This window comes from Rutidosis leptorrhynchoides, chromosome 3 (assembly GCF_046630445.1).
Source record: "Rutidosis leptorrhynchoides isolate AG116_Rl617_1_P2 chromosome 3, CSIRO_AGI_Rlap_v1, whole genome shotgun sequence".
In the NCBI taxonomy this organism is placed as follows: domain Eukaryota; kingdom Viridiplantae; phylum Streptophyta; class Magnoliopsida; order Asterales; family Asteraceae; genus Rutidosis; species Rutidosis leptorrhynchoides.
The window spans coordinates 366551223-366570807 of NC_092335.1; the positions used below are offsets into that span (position 1 = coordinate 366551223).

General features: G+C 35.3%; 1 non-coding gene across 1 annotated transcript; it reads right to left on the reverse strand.

Annotated features, from left to right (window-relative positions):
- Nucleotides 1-5507: 5507 nt before the first annotated feature.
- On the reverse strand, nucleotides 5508-5614 carry LOC139903469 (small nucleolar RNA R71). Its single transcript, XR_011778286.1, has one exon. It is a non-coding gene; the product is annotated as a small nucleolar RNA R71 (small nucleolar RNA).
- Between the last annotated feature and the right edge of the window lie 13971 nt (nucleotides 5615-19585).

The following is a 19585-nucleotide window of genomic DNA, read 5'->3' on the forward strand; positions in this document are numbered from 1 at the left end:
TATTATATTATTTATAAATCTATATATATAGGATCGATCATAATTGTTTTCTAACTATCTATCTCTCACACTCTCTCTATAATTATATTTATTATTATTATTGTTAGTGTTATTATTATTATTATTATTAGTATTATTATACATAAAATACTACGACGAGGTCATGGGCGAGTTATTTCAAAACGGGTTTTATGAGCGGGATAGAGCTAAGGAAATTAGGAGTTATGGTTATGGAGGTGATGGGTATTGTTCATGGGTATGCTTGTGAGGTTAAACTAGTGTTTGTCACCTCCATTGCGTCTACGTACCTTTCCTACAATATTGAACCTCAATATTGATACGTGAGTACTCCTAATTTAATTTTTACATACTAATAGTGTATCCCTGACTAGTGCTCGAGAAAATAGGATTATGCATGCTTGTAAATTTGATAGTGCCCTTAGATAGGTTATGCCGAATCTTAAAGGTTGTTATATTATAGTTGAAGGAAGATATAAGATTTGCATGTCCTTAAAAAGCTAGAAAAAAATTAAGAACTTTTCCTTTAGATGCCAAATAGATTTGATGGACGGATTAAAAGTTATAGTCAATTAAAATTTCGTAAAAATGATTATTATCGTCGTTAATATCGTTGTCTTAATTTTTTTTATCAAATTGTTATTATTCCAAAATAACACGACTGTTACTTATTATTATTATCAATACTATATTATTAACTAGAAATGTAATACAAATTATATAACTACCTTAATAGAATCTATCGCAGTATTTTTATGATATTAAATGAACTTTATAAGTTTTATTACTTAAGATATATAAAAGTATATTTTAATATAAAATTTTATTTATAAACGAATTATATTATTTACTTTATTAAATCTTTAAAAAAAAAATATTTTAAAAATATAAAACGACGATATTTAAATTATATAATAAAACATTTATAAAGTTTTGAAATCATTTGGAGTTAAACTAATTTTTGTCGACCTTTGCATACTAGACTCGAGCATTAGGATTGTGGTACACTATGACTTAACTTAATGTATTAGACAAATATTGACAAATACATAATTATATATAAATAATTTAGGTTCGTGAATCCAAGGCCAACCTTACACTTGTTCAATGATGTTATATGTATTTTTACTACAAAATACAGTATGGTGAGTTTCATTTGCCTTTTTACCCTTTATATTTTTGGGCTGAGAATACATGCGCAATTTTCATAAATGTTTTACGAAATAGACACAAGTAATCGAAACTACATTATATGGTTGAATTATCGAAATCGAATATGCCCCTTTTTATTAAGTCTGGTAATCTAAGAATTAGGGAACAGACACCCTAATTGACGCGAATCCTGAAGATAGATCTATTGGGCCCAACAAGCCCCATCCAAAGTACCGGATGCTTTAGTACTTCGAAATTTATATCATGTCCGAAGGAGGATCCCGGAATGATGGGGATATTCTTATATGCATATTGTGAATGTCGGTTACCAGGTGTTCAATCCATATGAATGATTTTTGTCTCTATGCATGGGACGTATATTTATGAGAACTGGAAATGAAATTCTTGTGGTCTATTAAAATGATGGAAATAAATGATTATGATAAACTAATGAACTCACCAACCTTTTGGTTGACACTTGAAAGCATGTTTATTCTCAGGTTTGAAAGAGATCTTCCGCTGTGCATTAGCTCATTTTAAAGATATTACTTGGAGTCATTCATGACATATTTCAAAAGACGTTGCATTCGAGTCGTTGAAGTTCATTAAAGATTATTATTAAGTAAATGACAGATTAGGTCATTTATAGTTTGGATATTATGAAATGGTATGCATACATGTCAATTTTCGATGTAAAGAAAGATTGTCTTTTAAAAACGAATGCAATGTTTGAAAAATGTATCATATAGAGGTCAAATACCTCGCAATGTAATCAACTATTGTGAATCGTTTATAATGTATATGAACGGGTCCTTTCAATTCGGGCCACTAGCAATGAACCATAAGATCAAAGTGGGCCAAAGGGGCCCACCTCCATGCAAAAATTCGGCTGAATATGGCCTTGCTCTCCTCACATTTTTATTTTTGCATTTTATTTCACACTTACACATTTATTTCCTAAAAACCTAATTTTCCCTCAAGACTTTTTCTCTCCCTCCTCTCCTTTTCTTGTTTTGGCCGACCGCCACCAGCAAAAATCATCATAATCATCATTTGTTCATCAAATATAGCTTGGATCATTCAATTATTTGCATAATCGGATTGCTCTCTTCGTTCTCTACTCGATTACATCCTTTGTTCTTCGATTTGGGTATACCTATGAACCCTAATTTTTCAATTATTATTCATTTCTACTGATTATGTTGGTATTTGATGTTATTATGATAGTATAACACTTGTGTATTATTGTATTGATGATTGTATGCGTAGAATTGCTCGATTATACATGTTTTCGGTTTGATTGAATTGGGACAGCAGCATATTCGTTCATTTCTGGTTATGTATCAGTTATAAAAGTGAAATTAAAGTATCTAGATGAGTTCCTCTCATCAAGACATTAATTTTAGACTCCGGATTCATGTCATTTCGATTCCCGTAGCTCTAGATATGATTGAAATGGTGTTTTGTTGAGATTAATTTATGAAAATGAATTGAATCAGGTATGGTCCGACTTTGTGACCATTTTTGTAGTCTTTAGGGTGTACTAGTGTGTTAGGATTGATGATGGGATGAACTTTCATGTTCGGGTCATCTAAATCCGAGCCACGGATCACCCGTTATGACTAAAACACGTTTTTGAACGGATTAAAGTTCCAAGTGGTGTAATGGCTGATCATCATGACTTGGTTACTATTCTTGGAGTGTTCTTGAGTGCACCAATGTGTCAAGTGGTTTGATTAAGCAGAGATATATATAAGGCTCGCCGAAAACCGACACCGAGGGCTCAAGATACGACCGATGAACTTTTGATTAAAACTTATGGTTAATTATTAAAACTTATGATAAATAATGATTTTCATTATTATTAAATTACTTATGATATAAAAAGTAATTATTATAATTTAAGACTTATGATATATATTTATTATATCATTATTTAATTACTTATGATTTAATTAAACTTTTAATTAAACTTATGATTAATAATACTTTTATTATTAATGGAAAATACTTATGATAAGTATTAAACTTATATTATGAAATTATTATAATAAGACTTATAATAAGGATTAATTAACTATTTAATTATTATAAGGCTTAGTTATTATTTAATTATAATTTAATTATTAAATACTTATGATTTAATAATTATAATTAGAAACTTATGATATGATTAATAATTCATTATTAATTAATAATACTTATGATATGATTTAAAATTTATTATTAGTTAATAATACTTATATTATGACTAATATTTAATTAATTAATTAAATACTTATGTTATATTAAATATATCATTTAAACTTATGTTAACTTTAATAATTCATTTTAATTTAATTAAACTTATGTTATGACCTAATTATACATATTTAACTTTAATTAACATTATAACTTATATTATTATTACAACTTACACTTTTAAAATTAATGTTGACTATGTTTGACCGAGGTTGACTTTTGAGTTAACTTTCAGTTGACTTTGACTTTTAGTTGACTTTTGTTGACTTTCTAAATAAGGAAACTTTCCTAACTTAAAACTTTCTAAAAATAGAAACTTTCCAAAAATAGAAACTTTCCAAAAATAGAAACTTTTCAAAAATAGAGACTTTCCTAAAATAGAAACTTTTCAAAAATAGAAACTTTTCAAAAATGGAAACCTGCTAAAAATAGAAACTTTCTAAAAATAGAAAGTGTGTGTCCGTACGCTGTTTCGATCAAACCGATGCATGTTGAGTATTGTTCTATATCTACTTGCAACATGTACAATATCTATCATACTAAGACTTGACCTAAGTTAGTTATTTACATCGACCTGCTTTATTATAGGTCGGGGTTGTGATTATTCCTGATCACTTTACTTCATTTTTTGTTCGCATATTTGTGTAGGTATTTCGTTTGCTATTAAGGTGAGTTATAGTCCCATTTTTCTATTTTAACTCTTTTGGGATGAGAATACATGCAATTTATTTTATATTTTGGACATAAGTGGAAGTTGGTTTAAATTATTCATTGTGAGTCGAACAAAAATATTCCCTAATCTGGTAATTGTAATCACTGGTTTCTACTGGTGAACGTGAATCCTATGGATAGATCTATCGGGTTTGACAACCTCATTTCGAGCTAGTCGCGCTAGTAATTTATAATCAGAATGTTTAGTACTTCGTATTTAGTTGAAGATACACTTGTTCGGTGTATATTATTTATTGTGTTTGGCAAGGGTAAATAAAGGGTTAAGTGGTTACCAGGTGGCTCACGGAAAATGGAATAATATTTTTATATGTTTTCTAGCATATAATTTTGTCGTCCAAAAAGGAGTTTTTATGCTTTCAAACATAAATTTTTATGGCTTACATTAAATATTGTTTGCAATATTAAACCTATAATTCACTCAACATTTTTGTTGACAGTTACTCGCATGTTTTATTCTTAGGTTAATGATTGATTGCTTCCGCTGTGCTTAGAGAGTCTGCATATTTATGATGGCAGCTTTTGTTAAATATTAACTTGCATTCTATTTTGATACATTAAATAGTGGGTGTTTGTTGACTTTGTTTTGGTCAATTTTTAGTTAAAGTATTTATGTATAGGAAATCATTTTTTAATAAAGAATGCAAGGTTGTTTTATTAAATTCATATAGAGTTTCGATCAAACTGTGGGACCAAGATAACGATGGTCGTCAAGTGTACTTTGACAGGTCGTTAAAATAATCGTCGTTGATTTTTCTTTAGAATCATCATCTAGTTGAACGAGTACTCCAATTCAAATTTTCGATAATCCATTTTTTGAACCCGACCTCACAATTGAGAACCCAGAGGATATTCAAGGACAATTCAGAGATCCTGAACCACTAATCATTCCTCCTGAACCACAAATTACTCATCCAGAGATTGTCGAGGAAGAAACCATTAAATCAGAATCCCCTAGTGATTCAGATTTAACAAATTCAATCATGAAAAATCAGGAACCTCTAAGTATGGAAGACCGAATGAGAGCTACACGCACTGGCCAAGTTCATGCAATTACTCAACCATACATTAATGCGCCAGATTATGAAATCAAAGGACAAATCCTACACATGGTAACTAATCAATGCCAATTTAGTGGTACACCAAAAGAAGATCCAAACGAACATCTTCGAACCTTTAATAGGATCTGTACTCTATTTAAAATCAGAGAAGTTAAGGATGAACAGATCTATCTCATGTTATTTCTCTGGACTTTAAAGGGAGAAGTCAAAGATTGGTTAGAATCGTTACCTGAAGGAGCGATTGATACATGGGATGTTTTAGTTGAGAAATTTCTTAAAAGATTCTTTCCGGCATCTAAAGCCATAAGACTTCAAGGAGAAATTATTACGTTCACGCAAAAGCCAAATGAAACTTTATATGAAGCGTGGACAAGATTTGGAAAGTTGTTGAGAGGATGTCCTCAGCATGGTTTAGACACTTATCAAATAGTACAAATATTCTACCAAGGATACGATGTTGCTACATGAAAAGACATCGACATAGCAGCTGGTGGTTCTATTATGAAGAAAACCGCAACTGAAGCTCACAAAATTATTGATAACACAGCCTCCCACTCACATGAGTGCCATCAAGAAAAAGATATCTTCCGTTCATCTAAAGCGGCTAGAGCCGAATCTAGCCATGACTTTGATTCTATTTCCGCAAAGTTAGATGCTTTCGAAAGACGAATGGAAAAGATGACTAAAGATATTCACGCAATACGAATTAGTTGTGAGCAGTGTGGAGGACCACATTTGACAAAAGATTGTCTCAGTATTGAACAAACAATGGAACAAAGAGAGAATGTTTCATACAAGAACCAAAGGCCTGGAAATAATTATCAAAATAATATCAACCGCCAAGATCAAACTATAATCAAAATTAGAATTATAACCAAAATGTTCCATACAACAACCAACAAGGTCCTAGCAATCAACAAGTATCTAACAATACTTACAATCAGCAAAGACCTATTTTTCCAAATAAACCACCACAAACCGATGATAAAAAGCTAAATTTAGAAGATATGATGTCGAAGCTAGTTGAATCTCAAACTCAATTTTTCACATCTCAGAAACAAACTAATGAACAAAATGCTCAAGCATTTAGAAATCAACAAGCTTCTATACAAAATCTGGAACAAGAAGTAAGCAACCTAGCAAGGTTAATTGGTGAAAAAAACCGAGGAGTCTACCTAGCGATACAAATGCTAACCCCCGAAATGAAACAGCTAAAGCCATTACCACAAGAAGTGGTATTACACTTAAACCTCCTGAAATACCTGTAATTTCTGATGACTCTATTCCTACTACACAGGCACCACAGCCTAAGCAAGAGAAGGAAATAGAACCGGTAGTTAAAAAGGTTAATGAAGATAACATAGTTAAGGCAAAGCCTTATGTGAAACCATACCAACCACTGCTTCCTTACCCAAGTAAAATGAGAAAAGAAAGACTTGAAGCGGAGCAATCCAAATTCTTGGATATGTTTAAACAAATAAATGTAAATCTTCCTTTCATTGATGTGATTTCAGGAATGCCAAGATATGCTAATTTCCTAAAAGATCTAATCACAAATAGAAAGAAAATGGAAGAACTCTCGGCTGTTACAATGAATGCTAATTGTTCTGCAGTGCTGTTGAATAAGCTACCAGAAAAATTATCAGATCTAGGAAGTTTCACAATTCCATGTTTTATGGGTAGTCTTAGTTCAATAGAAGCATTAGCAGACTTAGGTGCTAGTATAAATTTAATGCCATATTCACTATACGCTAAACTTGACCTCGGAGAATTGAAACCAACACGAATAAGCATACAACTAGCAGACCGATCAGTAAAATATCCTAGAGAGATAATGGAGAACATGCTAATTAAAGTTGGTACTTTAGTATTTCCAGTAGACTTTGTTATTCTAGACTTGGAAGAAGATTCTCGAGCTCCTCTCATATTAGGAAGACCATTCTTAAACACGGCTAAAGCAATAATAGACGTGTTAGGTAAGAAACTGACCCTAAGTATAGAGGACGAGAGTGTTACTTTTTCTGTTGATAGAGCCATGCAACAACCACAATCTGCAGATGATACATATTATTATGTTCAAACTATAGATTCACATGCAGAATTGTTATAAGAATTTCCAGAATTACAAGGAACAGGAGAATATTCTTTAGGAGAAGGAACTGAACCAATTAATGAAGCTGAAATGTTAGCTACTAATACGAACCAACAACAGAAGAACTTCAAATGCTGAAAGAGAAAGACAGATATCGATACAATTCATCGATAGAAGAACCACCGATATTAGAGTTAAAGCCACTTCCAAACCATTTAGAATACGCTTATTTACATGGTGAATCTGAATTACCTGTAATAATCTCGTCTTCTCTTACGTAAAATGAAAAATCTCAACTCATTTATGTGCTAATAGCTCATAAACCAGCTATTGCATGGAAGATTCATGACATTAAAGGCATAAGTCCTTCGTATTGCACACATAAAATCCTTATGGAAGAAGGTCAAAAAACATATATACAATGCCAACGAAGACTAAATCCTATTATGCAAGATGTTGTTAAGAAAGAAATTATTAAACTGCTAGATGCAGGTTTAATTTATCCAATCTCTGATAGTCTATGGGTAAGCCCAGTTCAATGCGTGCCTAAGAAGGGTGTCATGTCTGTCATCACAAATGAAAAAGATGAGCTTATTCCTACTAGGACTGTAACAGGATGGCGTGTCTGTATTGATTATAGAAAATTAAATGACGCCACCAGAAAAGATCACTTTCCGTAACCTTTCATTGATCAAATGTTGGAAAGGTTAGCTGGGAATAGTTACTATTATTTTCTTGACGGTTTCTCTGGATACTTTCAAATTCCAATAGCACCCGAGGACCAAGAGAAAACCACCTTCATGTGCCCTTATGGTACTTTTGCTTACAAACGCATGCCATTTGGACTTTGCAACGCCCCTGAAACCTTTCAAAGGTGCATGATGGCGATTTTTCACGACATGATAGAAGAATGCATGGAAGTTTTCATGGATGACTTTTCAGTCTTCGATGATACTTTTGAAACATGTCTAGTTAATCTTGAACGAATGCTTATTAGATGCGAATAATCAAATCTAGTTCTTAATTGGGAGAAATGCCATTTCATGGTTAGAGAAGGCATCTATCTTGGTCATAAAATTTCAAAGGAAGGAATTAAAGTGGATAGAGCTAAAGTAGATGTAATTGCTAAACTTCCACATCCCACCAATGTTAGAGGAGTTAGGAGTTTTCTAGGCCATGCTGGTTTTTACCGACGTTTCATAAAAGACTTTTCTAAAATTGCCACTCCTATGAATAAACTCCTTGAAAAAGATGCTCCATTCATCTTTTCAGATGAATGCATCAAATCTTTTAATATTCTTAAAGAAAAATTCACTAATGCGCCGATCATGATAACTCCAAATTGGAATCTAGCATTTGAACTCATGTGCGATGCAAGTGATTTTGCAATGGGAGCCGTTTTAGGACAAAGAATCGAAAAACAATTTCAACCTATATATTACGCTAGTAAGATGTTACAAGGAGCACAAACAAATTACACAACTACTGAAAAAGAATTCCTTGCCATTGTCTTTGCTTTTGACAAATTTCGTTCATATCTCGTTCTAGCTAAAACGGTGGTCTATACCGACCATTCTGCTCTTAGATACCTATTTTCAAAACAAGATACCAAACCACGATTAATCCGTTAGATATTGCTCTTACAAGAGTTCGATATTGAAATACGAGATAAAAAGGGAGCAGAAAATCTCGCAGGTGATCATCTTTCTCACCTTGAAAATCCTGAATTAGAAGTTCTAAATGAATTGGCCATACAAGATAACTTTCCTGATGAATATCTATTGAAGATCGATTATAATGAAATTTCATGGTTTGCAGACTTTGCAAACTACTTAGTATGTGGATTCCTTGAAAAAGGGTTGTCGTATCAAAAATGAAAGAAATTCTTTAGTGATATAAAACACTATTTCTGGGAAGATCCACATTTGTTTAAAAGTTGTCCTGATGGAATAATACACTGATGCGTATTCGGAGATGAAGCTAGTTAAATCTTAAACCATTGTCACACAGGACCAACAGGAGGGCATTATGGGCCTCAACTCACAGTAAGAAAAGTTTACGACGCTGGATTCTATTGGCCTACAATTTTCAAGGACGCACACCTTCTCTGTAAATCCAGTGATGCTTGTCAAAGGGCCGAAAAAATAATTCAACGTGATGAAATGCCACAAAATGTCATTCAAGTATGTGAAGTATTTGACGTTTGGGGTATTGACTTTATGGGTCCATTTCCAAAATCTCATAATAATCTCTACATTCTCGTTGCCATTGATTATGTATCTAAATGGGCGGAAGTACAAGCTCTCCCAACTAACGATGCACGAGTTGTAGTCAACTTCTTAAAACGTCTTTTTGCAAGGATCGGAACACCGAAAGCTTTAATAAGTGATCGGGGTACTCATTTTTGTAATAATCAACTTGAGAAAGTTCTCAAAAGATATGGAGTAACTCATAAAATCTCAACCGCTTATCATCCACAAACAAGTGGACAAGTTGAAAATAGCAGCCGATCTTTAAAATGTATTCTAGAGAATACTCTAGGATCAAATCCGAAGGAATGGTCCATGAAATTGGAGGATGCACTATGGGCTTTTAGAACAGCCTACAAAATTCCAATTGGCACCACACCTTTTAAACTCGTTTACGAAAAAGCATGTCATCTTCCAGTAGAAATTGAGCACAAAGCATTTTGGGCTTTGAAGACATGTAATCTTGATTTACATGAAGCCGGACGTCTACGATTAAGTCAACTTAACGAATTAGAAGAATTAAGACATGATGCATATGAGAATTCATTAATCTATAAGGAAAGAACGAAGAAATGGCATGATAAAAGAATCAGAAGTTCAAAAGAATTTAAGGAAGGAGACATAGTTCTTCTTTTTAATTCACGATTCAAGCTATTTCCTGAAAAATTGAAATCAAGATGGTCTGGACCATTCATAGTCAAAAGTGTTTTCCCATACGGAACAATAGAGTTAATAAATTCAAATGGGATTGAATTTAAAGTTAATGGTCACAGAGTTAAACATTACATAGATAGTCCGATGGAAGTTGACAATGAAGTTAATCACAATTTCGATACCACAGCTAACTAAGTGTGGGGAGATTCAAATGTTTTAAAGGATAATATAATGCTGTCTAGAGTTAGATTTTCTGTTTTCCTATAGTTCTCGAAAATGGAATCCGAATGGTCTTTCCCTAGCAGACCCTAAACAACTAGTCTTCTCCCTCCATTCTGAATTTTTGTGTTTTTAGGTTTTACGAGATGGAGATTTCCTTTGATTTGAACCATGGTCTACTACTACACGCTATGATTACTAAACGTAATAATAACATCTTCCCGAGTGAAATGGTATCATTCATAAGAGACAAAATGGACGAAGTAAGGAAAGAACTCAGGAAGAATCATCATAAGATACATTTTGGTAAAGGAAAATCAAAATACTCAACAAAAAGAAGAGCACGACACCTTGAAAGATGTCATAAATGCGGAAAATGGTCACACGAAGGGAAATGTTCGAACAATCAAACACATTCCAATTCTGAGTTCGTTACTCTATGCAGAGAAGGACCATTCATATGTTTAGAAGAAAAGTTATTGAAAAATCGAGGTTACGCTTATGTAGCAATGGAAAACCAAAACGAACGACTCTCTTATGAGTTAACTAAAGCAGGTCTCTGGGAATTCTATCTCACAGGTAAGTATGTACAGTTTTTATTTTTTTTATTTATTGCTTTTAACCTTTTGATAATAAATGCTGAATCGTTCACTATAAAGTATTAAATTGATATTCAATAATAAACCGAAATTATTGATATCCTACAAAAATTTAATTCATCACTGCGAAATTTACCGTTTATTCATAAGGTATAAATATCTTTAATCAATCAATCTAAAATATTTCAGAAATTCGTCAGGAGTAAAACTAGGTAATATAGCCGAAATTACTTTACCCAAAAGAGAGACGTATATTTTTGTTAATATTTGATTGATTAAAGTGGGATAAAAGACCAAAAAGATTTTTATTTTTATTTTTACCTTGTTTTTAAAATTAATATATAACTATATTATTTTAAATGTAAGTTTGAAAAAGTAATAATATTTATATAAAATTTTATGAATTTTAAATTTAAGTTTGGTGTGAATTTAAAAACAAAAATGTACTTTATTTCATTAAGTTAAAAATATGATTTCTAAAATTCATCGTGAGTTGAAGACTAGGTCATTGAACCGAAATTGCTTTACCCAAGGGCGGGACGACAAAATTTATTATCATTATTTTAATCTTATTGATTTAAAGTATGCCAAAAACATAAAAAAAAATCCAAAAATCTTTGCTTTTAAAATAATCGCTTTAAAATGACAAAATTTTAAATTTTGTAGAGGGACGAACTAGGTAAACATACCGAAACAACCTCAATCTAAAAAGAAACAAAATTTTAAAAATTAATTAATTAATTGTTTTATAAGTGAACGATTTTATATAAAAAACCCCGGGACCCCATGCGATCGCATGGGGTTTACCCTTATTTTCCATGCGGTCGCATGGAGCTGAAAAACTGGACAGATTAAAAAAAGCAGCGACTGGTTCTGCTTCCACACAAATAACACACACAAAAACACGAAAACACCCCAAAATTCTCTCAAAAATCTTCATTTTTCACCAAAATCATCAAAATTTCTTGTTATAATCCCTTCCAATCATGCCTTTCTTCATATGGAGAAGCAAAAAGGTAGAAATTTCACCCCTAAACTCCTAAATTTTCTAATTTTTGTGATAATTATAATTAATTGTCCTAATTTGATTTTGATAATTTGTAGCTTAATTAGAGTTAAATTGTTAGTATATTATGCTTGTATAACCTAGATTGATGCTATTTAACATGATTTGAAGCCTTAAACTTCAGAATTTTTAGAAATCTAGGGTTTGCGTTCTTGAACAATTTGGGGCTTTTTGATATAAACAGGTTATGGCCGATTTTTGTTATGAATTATTGCTAAATTAAGTAGTGTAACATGTTTAGGAAGCTAAATGATCTAAACTTTGATCCTAAACATGATTTTTGAGCATCAAAGTGGACTTTTTAAGTCTAAAATTCATGAACTTGATTATTTTGATATAAATACCATTTGAAATTTGTTTAATTGCTAGTAATGGTTATTTTAACATGTTATTTGAGTTGAATGCTTATGAACTTTGTATACCTTTTCATATATGCTTAGTTGAAAAATTGTAGAAAATATGAAAATGAGTATAAGTTAAACATGTTATTGTAATTGTTTTAATTTGTTATTTTGTGTAAGACCCTAATCTTCATTGTACAGCAGTGTAAATTGAGTACATAAAGTGTGGGATTTATTGTGCAGTTGAACAGAAGTCAGAAGCTGAGCTGGGCTTAGTGCGCTCAGCGCACACCTAAGAGTGCGCGTGGCGCACTCTCTACTGTAGCCGGATTCAGCTCTTTTATTCAGATATTTTGATGGGTATTTTGGTAATTTCACCTATGGACGAGTTAAAGGCCAGTAGGTCAGTTTGTGGAGTATCATTCACTCCATTTTCAACAACCTTATCTTCTTCACTTTAATTTTAGAGAGAGAGAGTGAGATTCTTGTGTGAGAAAGCTCAAGCAAAGGAAGAAGGAGCTAGTTTTGAGTCTTAGCTCGAGTTATAAAGTTGTTCATCTCTTCTCTAGCTACGTTTTGGTTGTAGTGGTATGTTCTAACTTTAATTTCCTTACTTTGATTTTGTGTAAGGGTTAGGGTTTGGGATAGTGATGAACATGAAACCCATATTTAATGATTTTGGGTGTTTTGGGTAAGACGGAGTCATGAAGACTCAATGGTAACTAACCTAGGGTTTCGAAGTGTTAATTGATGTTTATGAGTCCTAATTGGTTAGTTAATCACTAGCACATCTAGTTAATTAGTAAATGGGTGTTAGATGGGTGTTGACTTTAAATTAGTCAAAGAGCTAATGATTGACCTAGTTGGGAAATATGGGTATGAAATACCCTAATTGTGTAATGGTTAGTGTTGTTGGACCTTAATCACTAGCTTTTAAGTGATTAATGACGGTCTTGACCCTTAAAGGGCGGTTTGGGTGAAAAAGGGGCATTTAATGCATTTAAGTCATTAAATGCACATAAGTGAAATTGTTGGTATTTAGTCCAACTAGTTATGTGGGTTGATTGAAGTACTTATTATATTAGGTACTTTGCTTTGAAGCTTGCGAAAGTATAAAACCATCACCAAATCATTAAAGGTGAGTGGAATGATTATATGCATATGTATGTAATGTATTTATTTGTATGCTATGGTATGAACCAAAGAGCCGGTAGTGCCATAGTATGTGCGGGCGTGCTATAATGTGAACCAAAGAGCCGGTAGCATCATAGTACGTGTGTTATAGTGTGAACCAAAGAGCTGGTAGCGCTATAGCACGATTTGTTAGGGTGTGAACCAAAGAGCTGGTAGCACCTTAGCATTGTTAGAGTGTGAACCAAAGAGCCGGTAGCATTCTAGCGTGAGTATGACTCGAGTTGTGATGTGAACCAAAGAGCTGGTAGCATCATGACAAATGCGTATGGTGTGAACCAAAGAGCCGGTAGCACCATGACGCGAGAATGGTTAACCATGGTTGTGTATTTGTTTTGTGGCATATTATATTATATCGATTATATGTTATTTATTACGCTAGTAGCGATTTGTTGGAGATTATTAGCTTTGTACTTGTGATGGTATGCTAATTGTATTGCTAGCGTGTATGCGGTAAATGTGTAAGTGATTGCAAGTAGGTATATTATATATATATGGGTATAATTATTTTATTCACTAAGCCTTGCTGACCCTCTCGTTGTTTATCTTTTTTATAGGCTCCGGCGTTGACAAGGGTAAGGGCCTTCGATTGGATTAGAGATCCCGCTTGTTGTTTAGGGGACGCTTTTAGGATGTGATAGCTTTTGGAGTTTGATCGAGATTTGGGTAGTTTAACCCCAAACACCATGCTCATAGTGTCGTTTGGAATTTAAACTAGTGTGGTCGAACTCGAACTTTTGTATGAAACTCGTAAAACGGCCGATATGGGCCCCGTTTTGTAAACCTCATTTTATTATTGAATCGTGTGAGTTTTAACCATTATAACATGTTGTGAAAAGCGTTTCGTCTAAATATGTCGGGAAGTGGGAGATCTTTAATTGAAAATTGACAAAACCGGACAGAACTAAATTTGGGCCTGTGCGCGACGCGCACCCTTAGGCGGTGCGCGTGGTGCACTCTTCTGAAATAAAAAAAAATTATTACACGTGTTCGATTATATATTGGGTTGGGTTGTTACAAGTGGTATCAGAGCATGGTCTAAGGAATTTAGGCGACTTGAGATAGGTGCCTAAACTTAGACTTAATTGTGTATGCGCTTTATGCGGGACTTGTAGGAGACAGGTCGGACCGGTTGTTGATTAGTGCTTAGGTTTATGTGAACTAACCTTGCGCTAATTGTTTTGTGTTGTGTTAGCAATTATCAAGCGAGATAGACGTTGTACTAGCAAGTTAATGCGACGTGCTCGCGTAACAATGATTAGCTACCATTGTTACGGGTTCAAATCGTGTCAAACAAGCAATGTACGACAATTGTTGAGCAAGATTGGGTAGTGTGGTGTATATACATATGATATGTGTTAAGTCTTTTCGTTCGTTGCTTAACCTTTTCCGTGTTATAGTATGAAGACGAGAAACGGACCCGAGACCAATGAAGGGGGTTCGAGCGAGGATGTTGAGTTTACGGCCAAGGTTGAGGCCATTATGCAAAGGCGTCATGAGGCCTTCTTAGAGGATGTTAAGAAGATGTTCTTGGATTCGATTGACGAACAAGTAGTCAATCTAGTCAAGGAACAAGTTAAGATTGTTCTTAAAGAGGATAACGCGGGAAGGCGAGACTTCTACTATAAAAAATTCAAAGATGCTCAACCTCCCACCTTTGAAGGTGAACGAGACCCACTCAAGAGTGCTCGATGGATCTACGATATGGAGGGGGCTTTCCGTACTAGTGAGTGCCCTCTCGATAAAAAGACGAGGTTTGGTAGTACCATGATGAGGGGTGATGCCAAGTTGTGGTGGGACACGAAAATCCGACTTTATGGCGAAGAACAAAGTATGAGTTTGACATGGGACGAGTTTAAAGAAGAATTTTTCAAGAAGTACCGAACTTCGGCCGATCTTTCAAAGCTTAAGGACGAGTTACGTACTTTAAGGCAAGGGTCAATGGATTTGAACACTTTCAAGTCCACTTTCTTATCAAAGACCCAATTTTTCACGGAGTATGACGGGAACGATCACATGTTGAAAGAAGATTTCTACCGAACCTTGAATGATAACTATCAAGAAAGGATTAATAGGAATTCGGTGAAGACTTTTGACGAGCTATTTAATATCGCTAAGGGTTTTGAGTCGCTTGCTCCCAGAAAGAGTGAATTCACCTTTGGCAAACGAAAATTTGAAGCTACTAGCCACTCGAACAAGAAGAATAAGAGTGTGACTGAGAGCGTCGGTAGTGCGAAAAAGGGGGCTTCTAAGAGTTTTGGGCCCACGTGCTACAATTGTGGTTGACAAGGGCACTTGGCCCGTGATTGTACGAACTCATCTTCCAACAAAATCGTTTGTTTTAATTGTAACAAAGAGGGGCACAAGAGGCCGGAGTGTCCCGAATTGCGTAACAATAATGTTAAACGACTAGAGAAAGAAGCGGGTACGGTTAGGGGTTGAAATTATTTGATGACCAATGAGGTGGCCAAGCAATCTAGCGAAGTTGTCTCAGGTACTTTCATGGTTAATTCCAATCCGGCAAGGATACTCTTTGATAGTGGTGTAAACTTGTCGTTTGTGTCACCAAAATTTGTGCCTAAACTTAATAAACCGTTAGCTAAGTTAAGTCATCTGGTAGAAGTTGAAATAGCGGATGGCAAGACGGTGCTAGTGGTTGATGTGTGTAAAAATTGTAATGTTGTGTTTGGTGTCGAAAACTTTAAAATTGATCTCATCCAGATGTGTTTGGGTGATTTTGATATCGTTGTTGGTATGGATTGGCTCGATCATAATAGAGCCAATATTGGATGCCATGAAAAATCTATTCAAGTGAAGACCCCTAGTGGGGGAGAGTTAATTATTCATGGCGATAAGCGGAGAAGACTTGTGCCGATATGTACTTTTGCAAGGGCACGTCGTTTTCTTGTTAGTGGTGGCATGACTTTTCTTGACCATGTCATTGATACTCGAGATGAGCCACCATCCATTCGTAAAATTCCGGTGGTAAGTGAATTTGAAGACGTTTTTCCGGATGAGTTACCGGGTGTTCCGGCGGAAAGACAAGTTGAATTTCGCATTGAGTTGGTTCCGGGGGCTACCCCCATTGCTAAAACTCGTTATCGTTTAGCGCCGATGGAAATGCAAGAGTTGTTAAATCAAACCCAAGAGTTGCATGAGAAGGGTTTTATTCGACCGAGTGCTTTGCCATGGGGCGCTCCGGTTTTATTCGTAAAGAAGAAGGATGGTAGTATGCGGATGTGCATCGATTATCGGGAGTTGAACAAAGTGACGATCAAGAATCGTTATCCATTGCCTAGGATTGACGATTTGTTTGACCAACTCCAAGGTGCAACGTATTTCTCAAAAATCGACCTACAGTCCAGCTATTACCAAATGCGGGTCCGTGAGGAAGACATCGAGAAAACGGCTTTTTGAACGCGCTATGGGCATTTTGAATTCATAGTTATGCCTTTTGGTCTTACGAATGCACCGGCGGCATTCATGGATCTTATGAACCGAGTGTGCCAACCTATGTTGGACAAGTCGGTAATTGTGTTCATTAACGACATACTTGTCTATTCGAAGAGTATGAAGGAACATGAACATCATTTGCAGAGTGTGTTAAAGATGTTGTGGAAGGAGAAGTTGTATGCTAAATTCTCCAAATGTGAATTTTGGCTAAGGGAAGTTCAATTCCTTGGCCATATTGTGAACAAAGACGGTATTCAAGTAGATCCGGGGAAGATAGAGACAGTGAAGAGTTGGAGACGACCGACTACGCCTACGAAGATCCGAAGTTTTCTCGGATTGGCCGGTTATTATCGTCGGTTTATCCAAGACTTTTCCAAGATTGCGTCTTCATTGACGAAATTGACGAGGAAGAACGCGAGATTTACTTGGGAGAACGAGCAAGAAATTGCTTTTCTATTGTTAAAAGATAAGTTGTGTCAAGCTCCGGTGTTGGTGTTGCCAGAAGGTGTGGAAGACATGACGGTTTATTGTGATGCTTCTTTAAATGGGCTCGGGTGTGTTCTAATGCAAAGAGGTAAAGTCATCGCTTATGCCTCTCGACAATTAAAGGAACACGAAACGAGGTATCCGACTCATGATCTTGAGTTGGCGGCGGTTGTTCATGCATTGAAAATTTAGCGCCATTACTTGTATGGTGTCAAGTGTACGATTTATTCGGATCACAAGAGTTTGAAACATCTTTTTGATCAGAGAGATTTGAATTGTCGTCAACGTAGATGGATGGATGTGGTGAAAGATTATGATTGTGAAATACTTTATCATCCGGGTAAGGCGAATGTGGTCGCGGATGCATTAAGTCAAAAGAGTCACCACCCGACGTTACGATTAGGATTGTTACGTATGATTATTACTAACGATTTTCTTGAAAAACTTGGTGTGATTCAAATTGAAGCTTACGTTCACAACAAGCATGCGGAACGAATTATGGGGCAATCGGAATTCATTACTATGGGTTCACGTGGTTTGTTGTCTTTTCAAAGAAGAGTGTGGGTGCCTAAGATGGGGGATTATCGACGAGTGCTACTTGATGAAGCACATAAGTCAAAGTATTCCATTCATTCGGGCGCAACAAAAATGTATCTTGATTTAAAGAAGGAGTATTGGTGGCCGGGCATGAAACGTGATGTTGTTAAGTATGTTGAGCAATGTGTCACGTGCTTGCAAGTTAAAGTCGAACACCAAAAGCCGTATGGTAAATTACAACCGTTAGAAATCCCGAAGTGGAAATGGGAGCACATTACCATGGATTTTATCACAAAGTTACCAAAGACGACGAGAACCCAATTTGATTCAATTTGGGTGATAGTTGACCGAATGACTAAAAGTGCTTTGTTTCTTCCCATTCGGGAAGCGATATCGTTGGAGACCTTGGCTAAATTGTTTATCAAGGAGGTAGTCGCTCGACATGGGGTTCCTATATCTATTATTTCGGATCGAGATACCCGTTTCACATCTCGGTTTTGGGAAAAGTTTCATGAAGATATGGGTACACAATTAAAATTGAGCACGGCGTACCATCCTCAAACGGACGGTCAAACCGAACGTACGAATCAAACTTTGAAGGATATGTTACGGGCGTGTATTATTGATTTCGGTGGTAGTTGGGATGAGCACTTACATTTGGTGGCATTCTCGTACAATAATAGTTATCATACTAGTATCGGGATGCCACCTTATGAGATGCTTTATGGACGAAGATGTCGAACTCCGATTTGTTGGGGTGAGATTGGTCAAAAAGAAATTGGGAGTACCGATTTGGTCTTAGAAACGAATAGCAAGATTGATATGATTCGGGATCATTTGAAAAAGGCTCAAGATAGACAAAAGTCGTATGCCGATAAGCGTAGACGAATGATCGAATTTCAAGAAGGTGACATGGTGATGCTTAAGGTTTCGCCTTGGAAAGGTGTTATTCGGTTTCGAAAACGGAGAAAGTTAGCTCCTCGGTTTATTGGGCCATTTAAGGTTTTAGCTCGTGTTGGTGAAGTCGCGTATCGTTTGGAATTACCCGAAGAGCTTGCGGGGATCCATAATACATTTCATGTTTCCCATCTCCGCAAGTTTCTTGCGGATGATTCATCTTGGGTACCGTTAGATGAGATTGAGCTAAACAATAAGTTAGAGTATATTGAGGAGCCGATTGCCATACTCAATGAGAAGGTCAAAAGGTTGAGAAACAAAGATGTGAGAACTTTTAAAGTTCAATGGCGTCGTAGTAAAGGTTCCGAGTTTACTTGGGAGCCCGAAGAGTTTGTGTTAGTTTATCTTCCCTCTTGTCATGCGGCTTGGATCGCGAGGACGCACTTCGATTCAAGTGGGGGAGAGTTGTAAGACCCTAATCTTCATTGTACAGCAGTGTAAATTGAGTACATAAAGTGTGGGATTTATTGTGCAGTTGAACAGAAGTCAGAAGCTGAGCTGGGCTTAGTGCGCTCAGTGCACACCTAAGAGTGCGCGTGG